The 17,481-nt window shown below is 45.0% G+C and overlaps 1 long non-coding RNA gene across 19 annotated transcripts in view; it reads right to left on the bottom strand.

The window, feature by feature from the left end:
* The window catches only part of LOC102091534 (uncharacterized), a 67,176-nt gene that overhangs the window by 25,159 nt on the left and 24,536 nt on the right, over positions 1–17,481 (bottom strand). The gene's annotated exons all lie outside the window — the stretch shown is intronic.

A 17,481-nucleotide genomic window follows, 5' to 3' on the forward strand; every position in this document is an offset into this window, starting at 1 on the left:
GATTCAGCCCTTGGTGGCCTCAGTGACTGGGGATATACCTGTCCCTGCTCTTAAAAATAGCCCCCTCCATCTTCTTTGATCCAACAGAGTATTTAGAGGCAAATCTGTGAGAAGAGAAGTGGAGAAGCATGAGAGAAGAGAGCAGAAAGTCTGTAAAATAAACAAGGTACAAAGTGCCTCCAGGTTGCTCTAAATTATGCATCCTTCCTAGTTGGAGATGTTCAAGGTTGTCTTTTTCTTTGAACAGCTCCCCTCCTGCAAACTCCGCTTCGTTTTCTGGGATACCACTGCTGTGGGTTTATGGTTGCTTTCCCTTTCCTTTCCCTGCCTTTTAAGCAGTTTCTTGGCTACCTTTTAAAATTCAGAACATGATGAGTGAGGTCCCCGCCTCGGCTGAGCAATGGGGGAATGAGAAAGGGATAGGTGGTTGGTAATAGGTCAGTGCCTTCTGTGGGTCAAACATCATTTCAAGCCCTTCGCGGTGGTTTCCCCCTGTTTGACCCTGGGACAGACAGACAGTGTGATGTCTGCAGGGACCCTGCTCCATCACCTGTGCAGAGCCAGGAGCTTCACTGGGACAAACTGGACAAACTGGAGCTCCCTGCTTCTTGCCAAGAAATGTGGGGGCTGTTCTGGGAAAAAGCCTGAGCTGCTCATTTCTTTAATGCAATTGGCGCTCAGTCCAGTTATGAATTTCATTTTAAAATTGTAGCTTCTATTTTTTTTTATTGTTATTAAAACCTCTAAATTTCATTAGTTTGCACTTACAAAAATAAACCTGGCATCAACTAGTGAGCTCTCCTGAGATTGTGTCATCAATTTAACCTGCCACTGAAGCAGCCCCGTGTCACGCCTGGCATGGTGACAGCACCCAGCTTCAATACTGCGGCTGCCTGCAGTCACCTGCCCTGGTGGACTTTTTTCATTAGGAACTTTGGTTTCAAGGTTCCAGGGGGAAAGAAAAAAAAAAGGAAGTTGATTGTAAATTTAATTCCTGCATCTTAGTCATTTCTGAACCATGGGTCATTACCCACACATTAGTACTGCTAGCGATTTTTCATAGGGGTTGCACCAGCGACACAGAGTGTGGCTGCTGCTTCCTGGAGCATCCTGCCTGCAACCCATGGGCATTTTGGGGTGCTGGGGAGCACCCACAGCCTGTGGGCTTGCTGTTTTTTTATCAGGTAAACCCCAGAGGAGAGGCAGAACTGTGGCAGTCCTGAGTGCCAGTGTAGCTGATAGCATTTAAACGTCCTGGGAGTGGTGACTTCTGCTGTATTTCACATTAAAACACCTTGTTGTCTTATAAAATATCCCAGCTCCATTTCTTATCCTCTTTGCATGCTCCTGTTCATTTTTAACCCTTGCCTCCAGGCAAAGCTTCAACACTTTCAGGCTTCAGGCATGTGGCCAAGGACTCATCCAGCCCTAACAGAACAAGTGCTATTTGTCGCAAGCATAAACAGAGGTTTTCTTTTAATGAAAAAGTCACGTGTGTCTTGCAGCATAAAAGATAAATCTGTGAGCATGTGAAAAACCTGTCCCAAGAGGTGCTGGGCTGCCCATGCTCAGCATCAGCCACGGTCGCCCCAATGCTCGTGATGTCGGTCTGTCCGCAGGCTTAACAAACAGCCCGAGGAAGCTGGCTCCTTTAATAGTCTTCAGGGCTTTTTATTTATAGCCCCTTTGAATAAGTGCAGCTGATACTTAAGATCGGCAGATTTAATGACAGAGAACTGGCAAAAGGCCAGGTCTGCAAATAGTGCCACTAAAAGTCTTCTCCGCCATAAAATTTGTTTAATGTAAGAAATCATACCGTGCAGGGTTTTGCCTGCCATTTTTATAATTAGCAGGTGAAATCTCCATTTCATTCCAAAGAGCAGCTAGCACTTTATGGGGATGTGGTTGTCTCTCAGTGGTGGTTTCAAAATTTATCTCCACGTTTGGAAGGACTGATGCTCTCTGTCCCGGGGGAAGGGGACATTTCCCACCCCGCATCTCCTTGTGCTTCCCCAGAGATGTGGGAAACAGAGAAGAGCAGCAGAATCCTTGTTGAGGAGCTGCCATCCCATGCTGTGACAGCCCTCATGCAGGTCCTGGGCTGGGCAGATGAGAGCTGGGCAGTTTGTGATCTATAGACACGCAAAATGCATTGACACCGCCACACTTTTATCTCACCTTGTTGATATTTGCTAACTTGATACTTTTTGCTAAAGGGCCATGTTAGATTTTTGCAGCTCTTCCCACTTTTGAGAGACCTCTCTATCATATACAAAATCCCCAGCAAATTAGCTCAAATTTAGGTTTTTTATTACCTTTTTTCCTTCCTGTAATAGAACAGAAATGAGCTTAGGTGGTTTTGCTTGATAACCACAGGTTTGCTCTCTCAGAGGGATCAGTACCTTAAAAAACTGTGTATTTGGGATAATAAAAAGCAAGTAAAATGCTAGCAGAAATCAAAGGGTTGGAAATCCCATCGGGTTTTACATTTAGCTATACAGATGCATTTCAGGAACTCTCTGTCTACGATCTAGATACAGCACAGTAACAAGCTGGTTGCCCACTTTCTCTTCACTGTGGCCACCCATCCAGCCTCCTCTGCCAGTGGAAGAGCAGAGAAATGGGTCTTTGCTCATCTTATTTTCTGAAGATCCCCCCTGAGATTTGTCGTCTACCTGCACACTTCCGGAGCAACTGTCACCTCTCGCCCATGTCCCACATCACCTCTGTCCTTTGGTGGCACATGTGCCTAGAGGGAAGTTTGGAGGAGACAGGATTATTCTGAGCATCTTTATGGAAACAGCTTTCCCTGGTGTTTGCACTGTATATATCTTCTGGAGCTCCTGCCATCTCAGCTATACATGGATTTTGGTCCAGCTCCCTCCCATTACAAAGATTAACTATGGGCGAGCCCTGGCCAGCTCCATGATTTAGATTACCCATTTCTGTAATAGACCAATCACTTGCCAGGCTGCGAGATGGGCTGATATTTATAGACACACTCTGGATCACAGATAAAATGCCGTGTCTTTAGTTGAAGATGCGAGAGATGATGAGTGTCCTTCCCGTGGGATGTGGTTTAAAGTTGAGATACTTCAGGAGTGCCTTAATGCCTTTCTGACCTGGGACCTACATTCAGAGGAAGCTTTAAAATTAAAAAAGGCAGAGGAAGGAAAATAACTGGGTGGATTGTGCTGAAAAAGGTACTAGGTATGGCTGTTCACTCTGTCTTTTTTTTTTTTTTTTTTTTTTAATTTTTAGGCTTTTCCTATCACATATTCCCTCCAGGAGGATGAAAAATTGAAAGAGCCCAGCACACAGTATCGCCTCCTCAGATACAAGCAAGAAGTACAGATATAGACATTTATTTACTGGCAGGAGGATAACTCCATCACACAGAGAAGTGAACGTGTCTCATTCTATTGCCTCTGTGCCCACAGGGCTCAGGGAGTCGCAGGGGGAGCTGCCAGCATTGGGGGGTTCCAGTACTGGGAAAATGAAGCTCGTGCCCTTACAAGACACCGTGTGCCCTATTTCCAGGTAACAACCCATTTTGAAAGAGGCACCTTGCTGGCTGTACATGTATTTATACCTGAATTTCACACTTCGTTACTCTTAGTGCTCCCTGGAGGGTCCTTTGTGCTGCTTGGGGGGGATTTGACCTTGGGAGAGGTTTGCTGGTGCTGGTGGGACGGCTGCAGGCTGTGGCTGGTGATGTTCCCTGTGACGGCAGCATCCATGCAGTGCCCACCGGGATGATCAGCCATCGGCCAGGATGCGGCTGTGAAAACCCTTTTGGGACAGGTCAGTGCTGCTCAGGTGCAGCAGCTTTTAGGCATTTAGGAGTGATGCTCTGGCATAGCTGGTAGATGGACTCTACCCTGAGGCATCACGGTTCACAGGGCCGGGCAGCTTTGCTTTTCACGGAACACCTTCCTTGCAAACACAAGTGAGAGGTGTTTGTGGTGATGTGATGAGCAATGGAGGCTGGCAGCAGTATTTTGAGCCCCAAAAATGTCTTTCAAGATTTCGAGATCAACTGTCAAAATCCTCCAAGAGACCCGACCCCCAAGCAACCGACATGTAGCAGCTTCGGCTACCTTTGTTTCACGACAGTGACCCTTTCTCCTGCTCGCAGTTAATGCTACAAATCCAGAGGCTTTTCCCCCCAAAAAAATTATTCAAGTGAGTTCCCTGCACAGATCTCACCCATGAGCCAAACCCAGCGATCAGGAAGGTGTTTTTCCCACCCCATGTGCCCTGGAGCTACATGAACCAACCTGCGGTTGCTCTGGAAGGGACCAGGACCTCCCAAAAGCATTTCAGAAGCTTTCTAGGGTGTATCCCACATCCTGTGCAAGTCACTGATGCAGCCTGAGTGTTAGAGATAAATGACTGCATCGAAATAACACATTTGCAGACTGAAAGTGATTTTGCTACAAAATCTACAATTTCAAACAGTAGCACCTGATCAGAGCATGTTATGCTTTGCTAGCATACAAATCATGAGCAGAAGAGGGCATGTCACTCAGTAAAGCTGCAAGGTTTGAAATAACCTGCATTTTTCTGGCCCAAATCACTAATTGCAAATTATTCACCCAGTTCTGGTAGGAAGTCCCAGTTTTGCTGAACTAAAACAACTGTATAATACCCTCTTAGCCTACTGGGCTTATCTCCAGAGCTCAAAGCTGTTCAGCTTCCTTGTCTCTCTTTTCCCTCTCACTTATTTTCCATATGATAAATAATAATAATAATAATAATAAAATTAAAACCAGAATAGGTCAGAAATTTTCTTTTATAGTGAACAGTTTGTTGGGGCATGGGGGGAAGGCTGAAGAACCTGAACTATTCTCAAGAATGCCACTCAAATTACAATATAATTGTCTGAAAAAAAAAATTATCTGGCAGCTAATTCTGATTGCAGCGCACATTTCTATGCCTGTGACAAATGATTTCTAAAGTTAGACTCAAGGACACCAAGCTTCCAAGAGGTCACTCGTCTATGGTGTTTATTTTATTTGCCATACCAAAAGAAGTTTCAAAAAACTTAAATTAAGAGGGGGTGGGGGGGTGGAAGCGGTGAAAAAGGAAGAAAAACATGGATGATCTGAAAAGATTGAAGTGTTTTGTTTTAAAAGGACTGATGCTTGGAGCCATAAAGTATGAAATACAGGAGGGAAAGCAGATTTGGGGCTAACCTACAATATCACATTAGACTTTAAAGCTGTTCCAACAGACTAAGCATTTGAGAAAGGATCGGAGCTGTTTGTGATAAGTTGCTCCTCTTATCGGCAAACTGTCATCTGTCTTGAGTGAGAACATTTTGTCCACCCTACCAAAACAAGTCAGAAAAATTGGATAAAAACAAAAATATAAATCAGAATGGTAGCTGGGAGAAGAACTGAAACGATGGCAATTTCCTGGCAAGGATTGCTGTACAGCTAAATGTCAGATGTGGCAGAAAGAATTATACTTTCGACTTGAGGTCAGGAATTATGTGTGAACGTTTGGTGGCCAGAGCCCCGGCCAGCGCAGCCACCGTTGGACCCACGTGGCCGCTGGTGACAGCTATGGTGGCTCCGTGGCAGCGGTGCTGGTGAGTGTTGTGGCTGCAGCTCTCTGCCATCGCTATCCTGTTGGAGGTTTTGCTCCTTCCTTGCCCAGTTCCATGTCACAAAATGCCCCCTGATTTTGGCAGGGTGTGCACTGCTGGCTCAGAAGCAGAAGGTCGTGGTCCCTGCAGCTTGCTGAGGGTCTCAAGGCATCTTTGTGAGCAGAGCTAAATATTGCCAGAGCCACCCAGCCCTGTGCCTGGCTCCCTGCTGACTCTTTTCCATGGGATAAGTGGCTTGCAGATAATCAAGAATTAAGTGCTTCCTGGGCTCTTTCTAAATCTGATCTGCTCAGGTCAGGGAAAAGCATCAGGGTACAACCTGCACCTTGGCAGCGATGACTATGGACAACCCCGCTGTCCACTCTCTCCTGCTCAGCCCCGCACTGACAGGCATTTAGCTGCACCCATAATTATTAGTGTTTCATGTCCTTAGGGCAGGGGGACAGTGCATGGGGATGTCACTGGCACATGTGTGCCTCTGGAGGATGGAAAAGTTTATAGGGACATGGGCACAATATCACAGCAGCACCTTGGCATTTGAGACGGAGGCAAAGCAGGGTGTCCGTGTTAATCGTCTCCCAGGCAGAAGTTCTGCAGCCCAGGAGGGCAGACATTGATTCGTGCTCCAGGCATGCACCAAATTTAGACAGGGAGCAGCAGGAGGCCCAGGGACCTCTATGTCCAGGGCAGCACGGGTGAAGGGGAGCCAAGGTGCAGCCGCCAGCCCTTCCCCATGCTGCACCTGATGCTTGCAAGTCTTTTTCTCTTTCACTTCAACACATTTAACACCGTGCTCCCACTGCAGCAGCCAAGCTGATATGGCTGAAGGCAAGACCTGAATCAGATCCCGAAAAAATCAGCTATTTAGATGCACCAGAGCTGCTGCGTTCTCAGCAGCAGTTAAACCACAAGACACCCAATTGCAGTTTGGAAACAGAGGTACAAGGAGGGGAGATTTGGAGACACACTTTTACAAAATCACTGAATGGAAAAAGACAGAACCCAGGCAGAAATGAGGCGTGTGGTCTGTCACGTCATGAGTGGTAAAGACATGGCAATGTCAAAGGCTTGGGCAGCCTGGGGTAGGGAGCAGCATCTTGAAAGCAGGCAAGGAAGGAGACTTTTCTCTGCCCCTAGTAAATGAGCAGCTAAAGGGGAACCACTGGAAAACTCCCTCAAACCATCTGCAGGTGGGGAAGGGGGAGCTGGAGTTGTTGGGAGGGCTCACAACCCCTGGGACCGGCTCCCTGCCCAACCTGCCCCAAGGTCACAGCACCTCAGCACCCAGCAAACCCCTTCCTATTGACATTTAAAAAAATATATATTTTTCATTTTGCAGCAGTTTGGTGCTCAAGGTGGTTTGTAACAATGGGACTGGGATAAGGGACAATAATTTGTCCCCTTTTAGAAATATCGCAATGGCAAGGGCATCGAAGCTGCACTTTAAGCAGAAGCTGCTGTGAGGCTGGTACAAACTCATGTCATAAGATTATAATTTAACGCACATTTTGCTACAAGAGGAGGGGTGACTCAGGCAAGGGTTAATCAAGGCTGTGCACCCAGTACATATACACTGCATTTTCAGCAGTGTGGGTGCATATATATATATCTCTCTCTCTCACATACACAGGTATTTATTTATCTATGGCATGTGGGCTGGGGAGCAGACAGGCTCTCCTCTCATCACAGTGGGGTGTGGGATGCCACACGAATTCTCTCCATCGTTTCTCTGGAAATCCTGGCAAGCCCAGGGGAGCCTGCAGTTAATCAGCACCATGTCGCTGTGCACCGCTGCGGGCAGCCAGGCTTCACTGCGGCGTTTCGGGAAACCCTAGAGCTGCCATAGCACAGACAACCACGTTCCCCTCAGAGTCCCAGGGACATCTGAGCACTCAGCCCCTCATTGACTTCCTCTGCAGGGTCCTGGCTTTGTTAATGAGACCTTCTAGTCCCACTTACAAAAGCTTTATTGGCTTTTTTCTTTTTTCCATTTTAATTTCCTAACATCGTGTTTGGGGCAAAAGAGCTGGAAGATCAGCCAGGTCACAGCCGGTCCCTCTCTGTCATCAGAGATGCAGCAGAGCTGAACTTCTGCTTTGGTTGCTTTTGGTTGTGTTGTTTATTTGCTTGAAAGGATTATCATATTCCCTGCTTGTATTGTACCACTGACAATAAATCCAAAGCAACCAGCACCCGAATTTTTGAAGAGATTTCCTGAAGGGAATGTCAATTACCTTTCCCTTCCAGCACTGCCGGTGTCCTCTAGCACTTACAAATCCTAGTTATATTTTGAGAAATGCAGCCACTTGCTCTAATTATTCAGCCTACACTCTAAGGTGAGCAAAAGAAATATTTAGTAGGTGAACTTGAAAAGGCAAGGGTGGTTTAAATTGGTACGGCTCTGTGACTGCAGGCATGAAGAAGTACAACTCCTAGCAAAGACAGTCTGTGTGTATGTGATGGTTTGCATGTGAAGAAGAGCGCTGTAGACTGACTCTTGAGGTCTCATTTTGGGTGAAATTCCCATCTGTGGCAGCTGGGATTGCTTTAGCTGCTGGGGATTTTGTTAGAGAAAATAGTGCCATGACCTGAATCGGTATTTCTCCCTCTGCCCAGAACAGTTGTTATATTTGAGCCCACCGAGAGCTTTCCTATCAGCTTTGGAAGGGGAAACTCCAGAGCTTTTGGGTCCAGAAGAGGATGGAGGAGACGCTTCCTTCATCACCACAGGGAGCACATCAGCACAGGGTTCTCCTGGTGCTGGTATGGAAATGCAGGGAATTCCCTGGGGAGGAATTGTCCTCTTCTGCCCTTGGGTGACATGTTGCCCTCACAGTCCTTGTCCTCCAGGTTCTTCATCTCACTCCATCTCCACCCCTTCCCCGGATCTCTCTTCCTGGGCTGCCATGCTCCTTCCACATTTAGATGCCAGTCTGTCCTTGCTCATTGCTATTCTCCACCCCTCTCCTCAGCTCAGTGTGTTTCAAACACAAATGGTTTGTCAAGGTGCCAGGATCCCCTGGCAGAGGTGAAGGATGGTAGATCAATGGCATGAATGCCTCCCAGAGCAGGAGCATCTCTGCACATCTTGTGCCTGGACAGACGGGCCAGCTCCAGGACTCGAATGTACTGAGGACCTTCCCTGCAGCAGCACTTCCAGATTTGCCCCACCTTGTCTGTCAGCTTTATTCCAGCACTTGGCTTTCTCCTGAGTTCATCAGCCCACCTATGAGCACTGTGTTGTTTGGGAACCATCAGCCTTAATTACCTTTTAAATCTCATTACCTTCTTTCCTATCATCGCCTCTTTGTTCCTCCTTCCATGTTTCTGTGTCTGCAGGCAGCAGAGAGCTTTGCCTTTACACTCAGTTCCCTGTAGGACCATCACCTTCCCAGACAACTTGCACATGAGCCACACAGGATTTTCACCTAAATCACCCCAAAAGCAAGGACAAAATCTGAAGTTCTTCATTCCTGAATCCTAAGCAGACCACAGGCGGTGGCACCAACTCAAGAAGATGCAAATGCTTCTGTAGAAATGCCTCTGCCAAGAACATGCCCCATTGCTGACAGAGGGGTCAAGGGATTCCCAGGGATTTCCAGCCTCATCCCATGGGAGAAAGAAGTGCTGTCACCCTGGGACACTGAGTCTGGCTCTTGTGGTTCGTATTATTTGTGAGGAAATTAAGGAGTCCTTACTAGGTGTCATTAGTCTGCATTTGTAAAGTTGTACCCAGACAGCAATCTGGCTATCTGCAGAGAGATGAGGAGGATAATTTGATTCCATCTTTGAAAATGTCAGACTTTACGAGTGAATAAAATACATTCTGCTTTCTTCTGTTTATCAATATTGGGTGAAAACAGAGTAGAAATTGTTTATAAATGGGTAGTGTCAAGAAGGGCAAACTATTTCTTACCCCTAGCATATACCCAGCACTACCACAGCCACAGCTACCTCTGTGTAGTGTGTAAGAACCACATAAAGCAACAAAACAAGGCACAGGCGGAAGAAAATAACCTCTCCATTTATAGTTACTGGTAGGTCTGAGACCTGAAGTCAATAATCCGGAGTCACACAAAATAAGATGGTCTCAAAGCCTCTGCAAACTCTTGGCTTTGAAGGGAAATGTGAAGAATCTCATAAGGATGTGCTCACCTGAGTTCTGAGCCAAAGGTAAAGCAGAGACCTGAGACTGAGGAAAAGGAGCCCTGTGCCCTGTGGAGCAGCGAGCCCTGTGGCCAGGGCAAGGGAGACAAATGGGGCTGGTCCATGGACACTCAGGTTGCTTATGTGCTTGAAATGCCGAGCTCAAGCCAGGTAAAAATCTGGGTGCACAGAAAGGATGCAGCCCCTGACATCAGGGTAATGGTAAAGGGAGAGATTTCAGGAAGGAGAATAGAATAGCGGTGAATGAACTTTTCAGATAAATTATAGCTAAAGAGGAATGAAACATTATAGTTTCAATTACCGCTGTGCCCAGCCACGCAGGTAGTAATTCAAACAAGAAACAATTGGTGGATTGTCACCCTCAAATCAGACACATACCATTTAATTCCATTTACTGAGGGTTCACTGACTGTATTTTGAATCAAATACAGCCATTAATGTGCAAAGATCTGAAAAATGCATGTGTCCCTTCTACAAATGTGACAGCGAGACACTAATTCCCGTAAAACCCTTTTTCTTCAGGTTGGGCTGTTCCTATTGCCTTTAGTTATGCAGATATTACCTATTAAAAGTTTTAGTATGCCAAGCTTGTTCTTTTGAAATCGCTTGTGCCTTTTTGTTCAGGGCAAAGGAAAAGACAGCCAAATCCAGTCTTACATTCCGTCATCCAAACTTAGCAAATTGACTTGAATGCAGAAAAATCTACTTTCATTAAAACAATTAAATCCTTACTATTATTTCAGTATCTGGCTATTACAGCACAAATATGAATCATCAGTTACAGGAGCTAAAAGCTTTCGGATAGAATTGTTCTAACATCTGCCCCAAGCAATGGGCAGAGAAAGGATGATGTGCACTGGGCATCTTCATGGGCAATGCTGCTGCCTAAATAAAAACCTGTTGTGTTCTTAAAGTGAATATTGTTGTGCTGCCTTGCAAGGGGAGTGGGCAGCATGGTGCTTGGGATGAGAAGATCTGGCACTTTCCCCGGGTGGTGCCTTGTCCCCTGCATGGCCATCACGGGGTGTCTGTGACCCTGGCTGGGGTTTGCATCATTTGAACCCTGCAATGGCACTCCAGAAACATAAATCTATGCCCTCCCTCATCTAAGAAACAATTTAATGAGTGAAAATGTCATGATACGGTGGAATTATTCTGGCACAAAGATTTTGGGGATCATCTGGAGCACTTTTGCTTTCCTTTTTAAAATAAAACCTGCATGTATCCTGTGTGTCTGCACCATCACACGCTCTCCATCAGGCCATGAAGTATGTTGCCTAATAAAACTAGACCTTTTCATGAAACTGCATTTGCCCTTCTGATCTGGTTGAGATTGCATCAAAGGGCAGATTGCTTAAATATAATTTCACTGGTTATTGAATGCAATAAGGAATTTCAAAGGCTTTTCTCCTCCTGCTCTTCACATCGTTCCAGGTCACACTTCCCTACAGGTGCTCCCTGGTGACTCAAGGACACTTCCAGGCAGCAGAATATCAAAGGACCAGGGATGGACAGGCCAGCTCATTCTACACATTTTAAATTGCTTAAAAAGACCCAGAAGCCGTTTTGCAAAGAGAGTCTGTGGCAGGGACTGAAATCAGAGCTCAGCATGTGGCTTAGACAAACACAGTGGTCATTAGTGACTGTTGTCATTGTCACACCCCTGTAGACTGTTAATTCAGCACAGGAGTCATTAAAACCAAGCCTCAGTGGAGAGAGGGTTTTTTGTAAATGCTAGATGAGTTGGCAAAAAGTGAAGAAGACCCTCAATATCCTACATTGCCCTGCTTGTATGTTCAGAACAAAAACTCACAGGAATTTGCTGGAGTCAGGATTAGGCATGAATTATTTTCCTATGCAGAAAACTGTTAAAACCCAACCCTGCTTTTCCTCACCCTGTAGCTGAGCTCAGCTCACCAGCCATTCAGGAGGTCCCTCTCCTCCCAGAGGATGTCACCACTTCCAAAGCTTTCACCCCAACTTTGCTCCTGCATTGAAAAGGTGATTTCCCTGTCCCCAGTGCTTCTACCAACCCATGCCATCAGCTCAGGGGGACATTCGGCTCTGTTACATTGAGTGTGATTATTCCCATGTATCTGAGAGCACAAGGATCAGTCTGGTCCCAGCCCAAGCCTCAGTGCTTTAATTGCCTCTGAGCTCACAATTAAAGAGCAGCATCCGCTCTGCTGCATGGGTGTCTCCGTTAGAGTTCCTCCTACCAGGTCCTTTTAATTTATTTGTATTTCCAGCAGCGATAATTGAGTTATCAATTTTGTGCTCTTTTGGGCCAGAAGCAAGGAGATCAGAGAGCTATTTTATACACCTAATTATAGATTATTTCCCATAGCTATAAAACTACAGAGAGGCAGATCCAGAAAATGTGCCGTGAGGTGCTCTGTGTCCTCTTCGTCTCTGCTGACTTGTCCCCATTGCTCCCTGAGACTACAGTCTGAACATCCTCAAGACAAAACAGCAGTCAAAAGCAAGGGATACTTATTTCCCACAGGACAATATCTGTCCCAACCCTAGCAGAGAGCTGCTTAAAAATCAAATTCCACTTAAACAAACTGTTTAAGCCTTTGGCACCTCATAGAGTTAGCCTGAGGTTTATTCCATTTTCATGCAGTTTGGGTATAATCTGGCTCATAACAGTGACCTGCGGTCCTGCTGAGGAGTGAAAAACTTGATTTTCTTTCCCATTTCTGGTTTTTGAGGGGTTGTGTTTGGTGTGGCCCTTCATGACCCTATTATGTCCCCACTCCCCAGGACCTTTGCAGTGCTGCAAAGCCATCCTCCATCCATCCCCAGAAGGTCCCAGCTGCCTTCAGCATCTGCAGATCAGCCAGAGCTGCCAGGAGCACATTGCAGTGCCGAGCGAACACTGAAGTCCAGCAGATCCTATTTTTATATTTACAGAAAGAGATGGGAATCGTCTGTGTGTTGGTATTAGGTTTCTGGTGGTGACACGAAGAGGCCATCCAAGATGTATGAACTAGCAAATGTACTGTAATGCACACATCACATTTGTTCTCTGAGTAAATAGATATTGTCTAGGGTACATTACATCTGTGCTTTCATGTTTAATTTAATGTAAGTGAACCGCCTTAATTTCTCTAAATTGTAGTAATAAACATAATGTTAACAGTGATATTGCTAATAATTTATTTTGCAAGTGATTAATCAACAATGAAGTATTTTAATTACCTGTTCTGAAATGCCAAACTCTAAATGAATTATGTGTTATTATATGAATTCATATGTGTATAGATATATACCCACAAACTTATATGTGAATTCCAAGGCTAATTAAAATGAATAAACCACTGGATTTGGTGAATTCATAGAGTGGAGGGGGGATCTGCACTCCCCTGTTCTTCTGCCTTTTTGCATTGCATCCTCAGCACAAAGAGAATTAGATTCCAGTGCTTTACACAAGTCATTTGTGCTCCTGAAAAATATATTACCCAGAGAAAGTAGCCAAGTTCCTGGGTTCCACCCCGCAAACAGAAACACTACTGCATGGCATGGGGAGGGCAGTGGCAGAGTGCGGCTGTTCAAAGTCATCACTGTGCTGGACCTGCAAATATTAATAAAGCCAAATGGGAACTCAAATGGGGGAGAAGGGTATGACGCAGATTCTGTCTTCTCCAATTGCAACATTTTTCACAGGGAAATTTAGGATGAAATTTACAGATTAGGGGCACAACTAAAGCATTTTCCTTTTTTCACCTGGCACTGGGGCTGCATCTAGAGATGCTACAACACACAAAGCTGACGGCGTTGGGGTATTTAGCAAGCCTGAGAATCCACACGTGCCCCAAGACGAGGCTGGGCAGAAAGGGGAGGCCATCTCTTTGCATTAATACTCGAGCACAAGCTCTGAACCAAGAAGTGTCCAGGCACCCAGCACTGGTCTGACTAGCACCAGTTGTCCCCAGCGAGTCGGTGGTCCCCGTGGCACGTGCAGCATGGAGGGGCAGAGGAATTGCAGGGGAAGGAACCTTTAACTGAGGAGTGGGAAGCCAGACAGTCCTAAGGGCTTGTAGCATCAGTTTCAAGAACAGGATGATTAATGAGAGCAAAGGCATGAAGGAAGCAGAAACTAAGTAATGAGACCTTTCTTTGATACATAATACTGCTGGGGTCTTCTATAAAGAGAATACCAGACGTAGGGCTAAGTTTTGTTGGTTTGGGAATGCATCAGGAAGGGGGAAAATATTGCTGACTTTGCAGTCAAACGCCTGGGCTATGCACAACCGGGGCTGCAGTGCTGTTCAGAGTAAGCCTGGGACATGCTAATTTGGTCATATATTTTCAGATGGTGGAAAGACACCCTGACTTTTGATTTAGAGTGCTGTGCGGGTCTGTGCAATGTTGTGGGTTTAAAATGCGGTGTCCAGAGCCTGATTCAGTCACCTGATGGTTGAATTCCAGCTGGGAGATGAAGAAGCCATTATATACATAACAAGAACTTCCAGCCAAAAATTACTTATATTTTCAATTGAAGGAGAAGAAGTTGCTGGTAGTTTAGTTGTGGATGTCGGAAACACAGCAGTTAACAGCAGAGATGAATGAGAGATTGGGAGGTGATAACTTAGATAAATTGGTGTCTCATCCATATTAAGGAGGCAGCTCATCCTCTGTTGCTGCTGGATGACATGAACAGTGGAGCGTATGTGGATACTAAAATACATTGGTCTTAAAGTTAAATCCCCAAGAACCATCAGAAATAAGTCTCAGAAGCCAAAGCGAGATCTGATGCACACTGCAAAAATATGCAGTCTGTCAGAGCACACTGCTCTTTCCATATAACTTCCACCATTTGTGGGACAATTATAGAGAAAACGATACTGTGATCTGTAAAGCAGTTCCTGGAGTGGTTTTATTCACTAACTCAATGCTATGCATAATCATTGCCAGCAACATCTCCAGAGGTGTGTGCATAATAGAGAGACATCAAGTCAATGAGTCAAAACATCAGAAAATAAAATTCAGATGAACATCACATTCAAAAATTATATCATCTGTCATTTAACACTGTCTGAAGACCTCCTCATTGAAATAATACTTCTAAATCAGAAGTTACCCCAGGCAGTAATCCCCTATTGCACTGTGTTTGGGATTTCAAAGGAACTGGGGTTTTCTGCAACTTGAGCTGGCTGCCAAAGGAGGTGAGCTGCGGGTGTAAGCCCTACGGGGATCTTTAAACCGAAGCACTCAAAAGTCTTGCGGAGGGGAAACGCAGGGCACTAGGAGGGTCTGTTCCTCTCGTGTACCCACTTCAAAACCTGCCAAAGTCATCAGGGACCCCCTAGAGTCACCCATTTCCCTTGCTGTGTGGATGCATATAATAATTTTTATTTTAAGACCCAAATTGGCCCTCTAAACAAGGCCTTGATCCAAATGCAAAATTAATTCGCCCTCACTGACATTACACTTCACTGGATTAGATCCTTCATTCCTCATGTTCCAAAGCACCCATGGAGATAAGAAGTTTCCCTTTTTGAAAACACAGGTCTGGAAGACCTTTAAATCCCCTGACTAAATTCTTATCATGCCGTTTTCCCAAAGCACCATGTATAGCATTGTCTCTGCACTGCAGCTTGAAAAGAACAATTCCCTGCAGATGTGCGCATCCAAGGCCAGTAATATCTGCTCCTGGGTGCTTTGGCAGGGATATCACAGCATGGGCCATAAGATAAATATAGATATAGATATAGATATAGATATAGATATAGATATAGATATAGATATAGATATAGATATAGATATAGATATAGATATAGATATAGATATAGATATAGATATAGATATAGATATAGATATAGATATAGATATAGATATAGATAGATGGGGTTTTTTTCTTATATATATATGCATGTGTATCTTAGAAAACAAGGCTTTTTTTCTAGGCTTGATTTTCTCTTAAACAGTATGAAATTACAGCCTATCCTGTTGTACTAAAGAATGGTAAAAATTTACCAAGTTATTTATAATACCCCACAAGTTCCTAGCCGTAGACACAGGGACGATGATCATTTTGTTCCCTGCTTTTTGCTACCTGCCTGGATCTCCACACCAGCAGCAAGCACAGGACCTTGGTGGTCCCAGCTTACGTGCAGGCAGGTGTGGGTGGGAAGAGCCAAACGATATGTAATGAGTGCAAGTTGCTCCAGGGTGTGAGAATGAACAATGAGCATCTCTGCTGGAAGCAGAATCAGGAACCTGGGTGAGCTTTGCCACTTCGACAACAAATCACCGGGTGTGCTCAAGGGTTCATTTTTCATTGGAAAACACGGCTGAACTGAGTACTTGGCTGCTTATCTCTTTATTGCTCGTCAGGGTTTCTTTGCCCTTCATTTCTTGGAAAAGGCACAGTTCTTAAACGGGTTGAAGGGTGAACTCTATGAAAAAAAACTAAGCCACCTCTTTAATCCAAAAGGCTTCGAAAAGGATTCGTTTTGCTCTCTGGGAAAATCTCCGTCTTCCCAGCTCACTCGCTTCCCTCTCTCCCCCATCCATCTAGGTTGCCTTGTCTGTACCCGAAGGTATGCTTGCCATCGTTTGAAGAGGTAGTCTCCTCTAAAAAATCAATAGTTAACATTGTCTTTAAATAGTCTGACATTTACCTTTACTGCAGTTTTCATTTCTTTCTGGGATTGCTCAGACATTTGTATTACCCATGTACATTCCTTATTTCTCTCCCGCACCTACCAGGAGCTTTTCAAGAACGGTGATCCTGGTGGTGTAGCTCGCAGCCCCAAATAAGAAGATTTTAGCAAGATAATTGAGAGGACTGTAGCTCATCTTTAATTTATGGAAAACATCAAGTGAGAATAATTACAAGCAAAAGGGTAGTATAAATCCCTGAAGAGAATATATCCTGAATGTAGTTTTCCCAACAAGCAAATCTGAATGCTGGCCCAAAGGTCAAAAATAAAAGACTCTGAGCTTTAACCTCCCAAGCTATCCACCTTTCCTTTCCCCTGTTGTCAAGAAATTGTCTGGGGGTTCATTTAGAAAGCTGCTTGTTCAGAGTAGGGCCATTTGCAATCTGGGAAAGTTAAGCAAATTAGCAGAATTATTAGGTAAGAGGCAATTCTCCACAGCCTGCAAAGCAACCACTTGTTAAATTAGCTCACACGAGAGAGTTGCACTGATCGAATGATGGTTGCAGTGTTTGCAGAGACAAGGCTGTGCAGGCGTTTTCTTTGAAATAGCATTGCTGAACTCCAACTGAAAAATAAAAACAAAAAAAGGGGGAGTTTGTGCAGATTCCCTGGCAGGCTGAGACAGTCTCCTTGCACAAATGTACTGGAAGATGCCTTTGTCTTTTACATGAATTCCTGCTACTCAGTTCCTTCTGCAATACAATAAGAAAACTAACAAAGAAGAAAAACCCAATATCTTCAAACCAGCTGCTTCTAAAAATAGGAAGGGCTGCAGGAGAGCTGATGCCATGAGACCCCTGGAAGCAGGTGGCTCGTTACGCCCGCTCTCCTCTGGGACTTGTAAGGACACCTGGAGTTCTGCAGCCTCGCTATCCTGAGATGATTTTGGGAATGAATCTTTCGGCAGCAGAAACAGAAATCAGAGTGCCCCAAGAAGCCAAAGGGAGGGTGGATCACACATGGTTTCTGATCACTCAGTCTCATTTTTATACACTCTTTGGCTATTGATTTGGTAGTTTTATACTTTAT

Source organism: Columba livia, chromosome 16 (assembly GCF_036013475.1).
Source record: "Columba livia isolate bColLiv1 breed racing homer chromosome 16, bColLiv1.pat.W.v2, whole genome shotgun sequence".
Taxonomy (NCBI): Eukaryota; Metazoa; Chordata; class Aves; order Columbiformes; family Columbidae; genus Columba; species Columba livia.